Source organism: Canis lupus, chromosome X (genome assembly GCF_003254725.2).
Source record: "Canis lupus dingo isolate Sandy chromosome X, ASM325472v2, whole genome shotgun sequence".
Taxonomy (NCBI): domain Eukaryota; kingdom Metazoa; phylum Chordata; class Mammalia; order Carnivora; family Canidae; genus Canis; species Canis lupus.
The window spans coordinates 86,257,118-86,269,612 of record NC_064281.1 but is presented as its reverse complement, the minus strand read 5'-3'; the positions used below and the strand labels follow the sequence as shown (position 1 = coordinate 86,269,612).

General features: G+C 40.0%; 1 long non-coding RNA gene across 1 annotated transcript in view; it reads right to left on the bottom strand.

The window, feature by feature from the left end:
* Positions 1-12,495, bottom strand: part of LOC125754710 (uncharacterized) — a 90,572-nt gene that overhangs the window by 11,214 nt on the left and 66,863 nt on the right. Inside the window, exon 3 of the long non-coding RNA XR_007409502.1 lies at positions 8,994-9,218. This is a non-coding gene — a long non-coding RNA (uncharacterized LOC125754710). The remainder of the gene's footprint in view (positions 1-8,993; positions 9,219-12,495) is intronic.

Sequence of the window (12,495 nt, the reverse complement as noted above, 5' to 3'; positions counted from 1 at the left end):
CTCTCTGTCTCAAATAAATGAATAAATCTAAAAAAAAAAAAGAAAAAAATTCAGTTATATATGACTCTTTTTTTAAAAAAATATTTTACTTATTTACTCATGAGAGGCATAGAGAGAGAGAGGCAGAGACATAGGCAGAGGGAGAAGCAGGTTTCCCACGGGGAACCCGATGGGAGACTCAATCCCAGGACCCCAGGACCAAGATCTGAGCCAAAGGCAGATGTTCAATCACTGAGCCACCCAGGTGCCCAGGTTATATATTACTCTTAAGAAGAGTAATTTACTTTTTGTTGTAAGGTTTTTTTCTGCTTAGTTAAAGCAAAGGACATTTGAACTTTCCATTTTAAAATCAGGGAATTAAGCTTGTTCGACTACCTTATCTTTCATACAAGAAAAACTGAGATTCAGGGGGGAAGCTAAGTGTCTTTATCAAGGTCAAATGGCAAGTAGCAAACCAGATTTTCTGCCTCTCATTTTCCACTAAATAATAGGGTCTTTTTCAAAGGCTGGTTGGCCATTTAGCCATGAGTCAGTAATTCAATAAAGGCTGATTCATGATTCAACAAATATATATTGAATGTTCACAATGTGCCAGGAACGGTGCTAAGAGCATGTATTTTTTTTTTAAACTTTGCAACTGCTCTTTAATGCACAGGTGATGTGCTGGGTAAATAAGGCAGACAAGGTCCCTAGCCTACAGTCTGATGGAGGCGCAGATAAATTTCTTCCCTCCTCCAACCCACCCCTAGTTCTCATTTTCACTAACCTCTCTCTTTACTAAGACATTCAGTTGTCCCACAGGAGGAGGAAGGACGAATGTGATTGGTTGCATTCAATCACTGACTGAGCCACGTTATTCCAGTGACTAAAATCCCTTTACCTCCCAAAGCAGGAAAGAGGCTCTACTTTGTCCCTTCTGCTGTCTGCCTCACCTATGAGTAAGAAAGGCAGCACCCTCACCACTTTTGGATTCCACTGTGTCAAGAGACTGCTCTTTAGCTGCCCCTCACCCAGATGGGTTAGATGGGTCAGATTAGCCCCAGGGCCCAGGAGGTGAGAGAACAGGAAGGCCCATTTTAGCCTTGGGCCCAATCTATGTCCTCTAACAATTTTCCCTGTCCCTTTGGGTTATTGACCGCTATTTTCCAGCCTTTGTGTATTCAGTTTGTTAGAACCCAGAAGGGAGGCAGTGAATGATGATTATCCCTGCAACCCAGTCCAGTAGGAAAGATGGAATCAAACTAGTAACTAAAAAATTATTAACTACACTCATATTCAGTGCTACAAAAGACAAGTTGGGAGTGCTCCAAGGCCCTATATATCAGGGAAGACTTCCTGATGTAGTGCTATTTGACTGGCACCAGGTTAAGTAGGAGCTTAGGTTAGCAAAGGGAAGGGGGAGGAGGCAGAGTTGTCCAAGCAGAAGGGTCGGCATGTGTGAAGGCCCTGAGGCATAAAAGACCATGATACATTCAAGGAACTGAAAGGAGACCAACAAGTCCAGCTTAGACAGTGTAGGAGAGTGCCATATCATTCACTATTTAAAAAGGAACACTTTACTGCTACTATTTCTTGACAATACACAATCTCGACTCGCACAAATACCATGGCACACACATGAACAAAACTGGAGAAGTATTATGCTTGCAGGGGTCCTCACATGTCAGTAAAGCTTTGCTGCACAAATGAGTTAATAACGCTCAATTAAAATAATACCAAGTCCATCTTAACTCTGGGAAATGAACAAGGGGTAGTGGAAGGGAGGTGGGCAGGGAGACGGGGTGACTGGGTGACGGGCACTGAGGGGGGCAGTTGACGAGATGAGCACTGGGTGTTATATGTTGGCAAATCAAACTCCAATAAAAAAATATACAAAAAAATACCAAGTCCAGCTAACCAAAATGCCCTTATCTCCAACCAAGCCAGCCAACTGAGGTACAAGCCTAAGGTCTCTGTAAAATGCCCACAGAAGACATATTGATTTCCCCATCACCAAGCTACAATTAATCAAAGCCCTTTTATAGCTGCCTGTTGATCCAGCCCCATCTCCAAACATGAGAATCAATGCCCAATTTATTAGCTTCTCAAATTTGTTTTTGCCAGCCACTAGTTTTTTCTTTCTTCAGCAAGAGAAACAGAAATACCAAAAATAACATGTCCTTCTTTCCACCCATGGAAACTGTGCCCATATGCAATTTCTCTTGCCTGGCAATAGGCTTTTATGAGAGGCCCGGTAACAGCCTACCACTTTGACTCCACTGACTCCCCCTTATCCATGGAGTGCTGGCTAAATTTCAATATTTATCAGTAGCTTCTATTTCTTTCAGAGCCCCATCATCACTCAGCTTTTGCTTATCTGAAACAACCTGCTCTCTTTTTGTTCTAATTGCTGCAGCAAAAAGCCATCACATGAGAATTTTAAATCAAGCCATAGCTCAGACATTCACTTGTTTGTCTGCACTGTTTGCCCCACACACCATTTTCTTTCTTTTGGAAGTTTAAATTTTCACTCAAGGCTCTCTTAATTTATCTTCAGTGTTCTAGATAGTTAAAAAAGCTGGAGAAAGGGAAAATATACTTTCTTCTTTCATTCCCCACAGCAACAAGGCACAGATTCACACAATTTATTGCTGAATGGTACCTTAGGGACTAGACCTGTTCCCCTCATCGAAACCCCAATTCTCCTTACTACTCCCTACATTCTTGCTGTCAGGAAATGATCTATTTCCTTAAAGTGAAATCCCCCTAAAATGTTTTCCCTGATTGATTCTTCACGTATCATGTTTATTTCTATAGTTCTTCTTTCTCCCTTCCTAGAAATCTCAAAGGGACAGTCACCACTTCACTTTTTCCTACTGCTAAAACATTTCTAATACTAAATTTTAGTCCTTTCCATCCTCTTTTGACTATTAATTTTGATGATGATGGTGATGATAGTAATGAGGATTATAACTAACATTAAACACTTTCTCTGTGCTCCGCCCTGCCTTATATTATCCCCGCACTGACCACATGATATGAGTACTATTATTATCCCCTTTTGACAAATGCAGAGAGACCGTGGGCCTCATAAATATCTGGATTTTAGGTGATTTATACTTCCTTCTTTGTATTTTCTGTGCTGTTTGGGTTGTTGACAGTGAACTACCTGCAATATAAAACACAACAGATACAATAGAGATTTTTTCACAGAGGGGAGTATATGTAACAATCAGGGCAGTTTATCTCCAGTCTTTGATACTTTCTCCACCACAACCATTAAATGAGCCCTTCCATCCAACAGAAAATATTTCAGTGTCTACCATGTGCAAAGCACCATGAGGGAAACAAAGCAACATAAACAGCAGCCCAGGACTGTTAACTGTTTCTAAGTGAGTGGTGTTAATGCCACCAAGAGTTTAAGAGAAATGGGAGTGGGCCCAATCTTAAATGTGAGGGGCTTTCAGATATCAGGAAAAAGAAGGCTTCTGAGAAAGGAAGGAAGGCATGCCACTGTACTGAGTCCCATCACTCTCTCTACCCTCTCTTCTCGCATGATACTTCATTCCTCTGATTGAGAAGACAAAGAACAGAAACTAACACTGGGGTGGAAACACATGTAGGAGGATGTCTGAGCCCTGGCTTGATTACTTTTCCTATCGCTGGCTTTCTTGGCAATTTTTAAGTCATGACACTAAACATTATGCTTTTCCACATTAAGCGAACTTCTATCTCACTTTCACACTTGACTTTGTCCACTCACTTTAGGTTCAACTTAGAGCAGAAAGTTTGAAGACGCCTATCCAAGAATACATAACAGGAGATATAAAGGGGCATCTCCCTCAATCTTGTCTTACCGGAGTAAACTGCAAAATGTATTTAGCACAATTGCAAGCACACTGCTGGGCACGTTAAAGGCACTTAATCACTTGCTAAGTGATTGATCACTAACTTCTATACCTTTAATTACCTTCGTTCCAACATTTCACAATAAATTACCGACTCCCAAAGAGTAGAGTTTCACAAAACTAAGGCAATTTATCTCCGTTAAGATTTAGAGACTTTAAAAAAATAACATTCTTTGAATTTAAGCTCTTTTCAGTTTCAAAATAAACTTCAAACCATAAATAAAGCCCATCAAGAAGCTGAGAACCTCACTATCCTGATCCCTTGATATATATATCTACAAAATCTAGATCAATGTAATAGATCATAACATAAAAGTTTATTCTCTTCTTTCATCAACTATATAAATTCTACGGTGTTAGTTGCCATAGCAAAAGACATCGCAGAAATCCTTAGAGTTAAAAGTTACTTCAATTCCATCATATACAAAAACTGAAAGATGGCTTCACTCCTTCTTCACTATTGATCTTCTGTCTTATTTTCCCCCCCAAAACTAGCACTCTTTTTTGTTTCTAAATGCTCATATCTAAAGTGAGACTGCCCCAAATGTCAACTTCTGATGGTATCTTTCACATTAGGTAAGCTCATTTTCATCACAAAGTCCATAATTATAGGACAGAACAATAACATCTGTTCTTACAAGAAGACCTTTATAAAAATAAAAAGGTATATGATTAATTCTTTAAAAAGCCATAAAATTTGTTTTTTAAGTCTCCACCTCCAACCCAGATGGGTTCAAGTCTAAGAGGGAATGGCTCTAGTTTTAATATATCGATTTACTAATTGACGAATGTTGCAGGTAAGAGCATCATGCACAGGATGAGGATCATGACATTGTAAAATTGTTATTCATTTGAATACATTTATTTCTCCACATTGGCAAATAATTAAAGAAAGTTATATAGTTCTTTTCCAGGTTGCATAATTGGCTTAGTAAGTAGAGAAATGTTTAGGGAATTTTAAAAGGCCCAAGGAAGAGCCGTATCTTTTTTTATAATAAATTTATTTTTTATTGGTGTTCAATTTGCCAACATACAGAATAACACCCAGTGCTCATCCCATCAAGTGCCCGCCTCAGTGCCCGTCACCCATTCACCCCCACCCCCCGCCCTCCTCCCCTTCCACCACCCCTAGTTCGTTTTCGAGAGTTAGGAGTCTTTATGTTCTGTCTCACTTTCTGATATTTCCCACACATTTCTTCTGGAAGGGCCGTATCTAAAGAAGATTCATGCAGACAGTCTGAAAGTAATCTTTTCTCATTCCCTGTGGGTTTAGGTATAAGGCCTGCTGGGATCATAACAGCATGGGCCAGAACAGAGTGTGAGGAATAAAACACCAAGGCAGAGTGCTATGTCACACTTGGTTCTAACTGGCCTCGTTAGCCAGGAGCATAAATTTCCCCCATGCAGCATAGTGGCAACAGGAAGTTCCGAGCTTGGGATTCTCAAAGCCAGGAAGGTAGAAACATAGTCTAGGGTTAGTGATTCGTTCAAAACAGACCTCTTGAACCACAAAATGGTGGGTCTAAGGGACAGGATCCGGTGCTTTGTGGGAAGAGACTAGCAAGAACTGGCCACAGCCCAGCAGAGCATTAAAGCCTCATGATAATATAATTTGGATGTGGAGCCAAGATACAGGACTATAGGAATTGGGTGCCTTGAAACAGAAGCTCAGCTCCACTGATCAGGAGAGGTTGCAATTCAGCATGTATGCCAATGACATCAGATATGCCTCTGAGTTTCAATTTTCTTCATCTGTAAAAAGGGGATAATACATTTTCCTACTCGTAGAGTTAAGGGGACTTACCCTCCACCACAGGGCAGAAGGAAATAGCTAGGTCTCTATTTGAGTACATGTAGTTATGAAGACATTTATATAACAGGGAAGCAAAGGGTTGAATGGAAAGAATATAAGAACCATAGATTTTCAGCGATAATCAGAAGAAATGGGGAATCCCTGCTATCAGTAGCAGCATTGGGAGTTGAACACGGGTCCATGTTGATATGATTCAGACATCCATTATTATATACTCCTATATATCTTCTGTCTACGTATCTGCCATTTATTGAGTGCTTGCTGTGAGTCAGACAGTATGTGAAGCACTGTAACTGAATATCTTATTTAATTTCACCAATACCCTGTGATTTAAGTATGGTAATCACCCTCATTTTACCAAGAGAGAAACTGAAGCTAATGTAGGATGAACTAAAGTAAGGGGAAAAATAGATCAGGCTGACAGTATTGGATTCATTACTATTGAATCACATAGGTAGGAGAAGTTTGCACTGCATATGTATTTGTTCCCTGAAAACTACATTGATTGTGATGTTAATTATAAGTCGAATTCAGTTCAAGATGGCACTACCATGGGATATTCCCCAGTACCAGGTAATTCAAAATAACTAGTGCCTACTCAAGGGCAGCAGAGTGCCAAGAAATGCCAAGGAATGGGTATAACGTTGTGAGGGGCAACTTGAGAGGGGCAGCCTAGCTGGCCAAAAAGCCAGGCTGGACAAGAGATCCTGTTTTGAGTTCGTACTCCAAGAAGAGTTCTCATTTTCCCTACAGATAGTACAACAAGGTTGGGAAGCATTAAAAACCCTGAAAAGTGAAGCAGATTTGAAATTATTGAGCTTTTATCATATGACATACTCTTTACTAACTTTACATATATTCCAACAACCTTTCCCAATGATGAAAGAGAATATTATTCCTGTTTACTAGGAGAAAGCTGAAGAGAGTAATCCCTATTATTCCAATGTTACAGAGCTGGCCAATGTCAGAGCCAGGTCTTAAACCCAGGTCTGCATAACTTCCCTCCAAATGCTGCCACAGGAATTGATGCTGAAGACTTGAACAATAAAAAAAGAAGTCAAGATGGGTGCCTGGGTGGCTCAGTCACTGAAACGTCTGACTCTTGGTTTCAGCTCAGGTCACGATCTCAGGGTCCTGGGATCGACCCCCATGTTGGGTTCTGCACTCAGCACAGAGTCTGCTTGTTCCTTTCCCTCCCCCTCTACTCCTCCCCCTCGCTCCTCCTCTCCTCTCTCTCTCAAATAAATAAATAAAATTTTTAAAAAAAGAAATCAAGAAAGTTTAACACTGAATCCAAGAACAGACATTGCAAAGCTTGTGGTAAACTGAAGTAATATGAAAGAGGTATGGAACCTGAAGCTCACACCCCAAATATAATGGCAGCAACAATAATAATAGCAGCTAACATTTATTGAGCATTTTCTATGTGCCAGGCATTGTTAAAAGCATTTTACATGTTTAATTCATTAAATACTCACAACTCTATGGCATAGATATTATTGTCTCCATTATACAGTTGTGTGAACAGACACAGAGAGGTTAAATACTTTGTTCAAGGTAGTAAATGGCAGAGCTAGTATGGGATACTGGAATTAAAGATATGCTTCAAGGAAACTCTCAAAAAGACAATACTAATGATACCACTGTAAATTATACTGATGTAGCAGAAAAAAAATAGAAGTGAATACCTAAATAAACCAGAGAGCTGTCCAGGGTGATGGATGACATGAGGAAAGTAGACTCTTTTAAATCCTATTTTGTTTCTGTCTTCCCTGTCAAAGAGAATTACTTTCAGGTTGAAAAGTGTAAAAAACAACCATTGCTAAGAAAAAACTTAAGCCTGAGATGGTTGAAAAGATTGTAACACACACACACACACACACACACGCATGCAAATGCGCAAAAACCTAGTGTTCTAGGGTTTTAAAGGCCTTACTTTTTCTTTTCCTTTTTTTTTTTTTTTTTTTGAAAAACTGAGCAAAGAGAAGTGATTTTATCTGGTGACATTCCAAGGTAGAAAAAGTGGAGCAGGGAGAGCCTTGTACCCCTCCCCTCCCCCTGTGGCGGGTAGTGGTAGAGGCACATATACAATCAGTACATTGGCAGAAGAAAAACAAAAACAGATTTCTGGCTTGAGGGACAGACAGAAGGCAACATGTATGGGGGAGCCCAGAGGGGAGACATGGGCCCTCTACTCCTCCCACAAGAGTTCCCCTTTGGTTCCAGATGAAGACTTGACTGGCAGTAGAGGCTAGGAGTATCATCTTCCCACTCACTGGCTTCTATGTTCTCTGTGCTCTGAGGCAAAGGAGTGCTGTGGAAAGAGACCAGTTTTTCCTGCACCACCCCTGTTCTAAGCCATCAGGGAAATAGATTATTCCGTTTTCTTTTTTCTTTCTTTATTATTTTTTTTAAAGAGACAGAGACAGAGAGACAGAGAGAGAGAGAGAGAGTGAGTGAGTGAGTGGGCTAGGGGTAGGGCTAGGGAGAGGGAAAGGGAGAGAGAGAATCCTAAGCAGGCCAATGTGGGGGTCTGTCTCACAACCTGGAGATCATGGCATGAGCCAAAATCAAGTCTCATGCTTCACCAACTGAGCCACCCAAGTGCCCCAGATAATTCCATTTTCAACTTCCTTTCCTTGGCGCCATTGCTTTATGAACATATGGCAATATGAATAGTAGGCTCAAGATCACCTCTTTCAACCTCAACACCAATGCCTGGGTGGCCCGTTACTTCTTCAAAGGACTCAAGTTCTTTGGGAAAATTCCATCCCAGAGACTCTCACTGCTATTGTTGGCCCTCCGGTATGGCCTACACTCAGGATACCAGGTCTGCATCCAGTTGAAATTCTTCATTGCTATTGTGGAAAGGCTGTCAGCCTAATTCAGGAGGGCCTAACATTGAGCAACCTGGTTTCCATTTCTGTCCTATAATCCCTCTATATTTGGTGCAGCAGACCATCCACTGGCTCTTCATGGGTTACTCAATGACTACTTTCTGTCTCCTCACATGGAACAAATGGTTTAAATCTGCTTTTTAGTCTCCTGCAATGTATGAATTAAATTCAAGAACGTGGGATGCCTGGGTGGCTCAGCGGTTGAGCATCTGCCTTTGGCTCAGGACGTGATCCCGGAGTTCCAGGACTGAGTCCCACATCGGGCTCCCTGCATAGAGCTTGCTTCTCCCTATGCCTATGTCTCTGCCTCTCTCTGTGTGTCTCTCATAAATAAATAAATAAAATCTTTTTTTTAAATCCAAGAATGTATACAATTGGTGAACCTATATTAATTACCTTTGAGCAATAATGCAGAAGATTGCTTAAGAGGCATTCCTTTCTCTTCTCTCTCTTCTCTTCTCTTCTTTCTCTTCTCTTCTCTTCTCTTCTTTCTCTTTTCTCTTCTCTTCTTTCTCTTCTCTTCTCTTCTTTCTCTTTTCTCTTCTCTTCTCTTCTCTTCTCTTCTCTTCTCTTCTCTTCTCTTCTCTTCTCTTCTCTTCTTCTCTTCTCTCTCTCTCTTTCCTAAAATGAGAAAGAAGGCAGGAGCTTCTGGATGGCTCAGTTGGTTAAGCATTGGACTCAATTTCGGCTCAGGTCATGATCTCAGGGTCGTGAGCTCAAGCCCCACATCACACTCCATGCTGGGCATGGAGCCTGCTTAAGATTCTCTCTCTCCCTATACCTTGCCCTCCTCCACATTCCTCTCTCCTCTCTCTCTCCCTCTCTCTCTCTCTAAAAAAAAAAAGATAGAAAGAAGGCAGACTTCACAATTAAATGCAGGCAAACCTTCTCCATTCTACTCTTGCTTCTTTACAATTAATTCTCCACACACATAAATTAGACTCTTTGAATCGCATAAATCAGACCATGAAACCCTGCTGCTTCCTACAACCTTCCCTGCACTTAGAACAAAGTATACAGTCTTTATCATTGCCATCTGACAACCCTCACTGTAGTTAGAACGAAGTCTACACTTTCGATCATGGCCATGACTATGTTGCCTCCTTTTTAAATTATGTCACTTATTATTGCCCCATTGTCCACTATATTTCAGTCACATTGATCATCTTTCTGTTCCTTGAACACTTCAAGATGTTTCCTGCCCCAGGGCCTTTGCATTGTTGTTATCTTTGCCTGGACTATTCTTCCCCTAATTATTTATGAACAAAATCCTTGTCATTCTCTAATATAGGACTTTCCTGGCCCATCTAGTTACTGCTCAGCCCCCATTTCAGTAACTTCTTATCCAGTGTCTTTATTTTATTTTTGTCAGAGCATTCACCACTACCTAAAATGATCTCGCTTCTGTGTCTGTTCATTGTCTGACTCCTTCACTAGTACATAAGCTCCACGTAAGCAAAAACCTTGTCTTTCTTGCTGTTTTAGCATCAGTGTTTAGAATATTTCCTAACACAGAGCCAAAACTAAATAACTATTTACCGAATAAATAATTGACCACTTGAGTCATGGGAAAGATTCTAGAATAGATCATTAAAAGAATTGTTTATGAGCAACTGAAAATGTAAGTGATGATTAGCTTAAACTAACTTCATTTCATTCTCTGACATGGCCAACAGCCTTGGAAACCAGAGATACATGGAGTGCAAAGTACACATACATGAAAGCATTTAACAAGGTCCTTCATGACATCCGTGGAGATGGATGGACCATTAGCTAGAAACCATTAAAATATATTTTTAAGTGATTGGATTAATGTGTAGCCAGAGTATTTCTATGTCATTCTGGAATATGACTTCCTAATTTCTTTGGACCATGCACACCTTTAAGAATATGATAAAAGCTATGGAGTTTTGTCCCAGAAAAAAATGTATATGTACACATTTGCATAAAATTCATTAAGCTTTTATTGGTTCATAAATCCCAGTTTAAAAACTTCCAGGGGCACCTGCATGGATCAGTTGGTTGAATGTTTGACTCTTGGTTTCAGCTCAGGTCATTATTTCAGGGTCATGAGATCAAGCCCCAAGTTGGACTCCACACTCAACTCAGAGTCTGCTTTAGATTCTCTCCCTCTTCCTCTGCCCCTGCCCCCACTCCCTTTCTCTCTAAAATAAAATAAAATAAAATAAAATAAAATAAAACTTCTATACTAGAATATTTCCAATAAAAACGTTCTTTCTTTTCTTTCTTTCTTTCTCTTTCTTTCTTTCTTTCTTTCTTTCTTCTTTCTTTCTTTCTTCTTTCCTTCTTTCTTTTTCTTTCTTTCTTTCTTTCTTTCTTTCTTTCTTTCTTTCTTTCTTTCTTTCGTCTTTCTTTCTGACATTTATTCCCTCACAGAAATTTATTCCACCACAGTTCAGGAGTATACAAGTCTGAAATCATGATATCAGCAGAGCTGGTTCTTTCTGGGGACCTGGTTCTTTCATGTTCAACAATTTTATCAAAATTTTAGATGAAGAAAGAGAAGGATGATCTGCCATCTGCCATGACTGCAGCATACTTCGAATGCACACAACATTCTAGGTATGTGCATGTATATGGACATATTCAGAGGCACTTGACAAGGATGGTAAAGAAACTTGAAATCAGTTCTTAAAGGGAATCACTGACTGAAATGGAAATGTTACACTGAAAGAGTAGTGAAGGAGAGACCTTGTCCAACTTTAGTTTGGCTCCAAATATTGGAGAGGCCTTAAGATGAAAAAAGTTATTAAACTGATTCCTTATGTGTGCAAGGCATAGATCTAGGACCAAAGATTACAAAAGGACACTTTAGTTTCATATCAGGAAGCACCTCCTAAATATTAAAAGCAGCCCAAATATCGTATGTTCAACTTTAAGTGATAGAGAATGTCCATCACATCCCTGAATCTGGTAAAGCAGAAGCTCCATAATTAGCAGCAGTGCCATAGAGGGGACTCAAGCATAAGACAGGAAGTTAGGGGGACCTGGATGGCTCAGTGGTCGAATGTCTGCCTTTGGCTTAATTAGTAATCCCGGGGTCCTAGGATAGAGTCCCACATCAGGCTCCCTGCTTAGTGGAGAGTCTGCTTCTCCCTCTGCTTACGTTTCTGCCTCTCTCTCTCTGTGTCTCTCATGAATAAATAAATAAAACAGATTTTTTTAAAGCCAGAAAGTTAGAAACTAGATGACTGTTCTACTTCTTTCCTACCTCAGGAACCAAATAAATTAAGTGACTATGAAGACAAATGCTCCAAAGTCATCTATGTGAACCCCACACCTAACTTCTCAGGAGCAGTGAGTATCTGATAGTCACTCTAGTTTAGAATATTATGGAAATTCATTCACCTCAAGGCTATTAAACTCTTTAGCTTTTTGAGTGTTTTTTACCCAAACACAATATACTGGAAATGACCTTTTCTTATTAATATATAACAAATGTTCTCATAGAAATGCAGTATGCAGCAAGCTGACTGTAGTCAATGGTATAACATTTCCATTTCAGTCAGTGATTCCCTTTAAGAACTGATTTCAAGTTTCTTTACCATCCTTGTCAAGTGCCTCTGAATATGTCCATATACGTGCACATACCTAGAATGCTGTGTACATATTCCACAGTTGGTAGGAAAGTGGAACTTGAAAGTTCTCACCACAAGAAAAAAGAATTTCTGTGACTTTTTATGGTGATGGATGGTGACGAGACTTAATGTGGTGATCATTTCACACTGTATACAAGTGTTGAACCATTACGTTGTACACCTGAAACTAACATAATGTTGGATGTCAATCGCACCTCAAAAAAAATGTTCAGATATCTTCACAGAACAGAAAAATTGCATATAGTCACACTGAAAAAAGAATACAGCAAAACAATGTC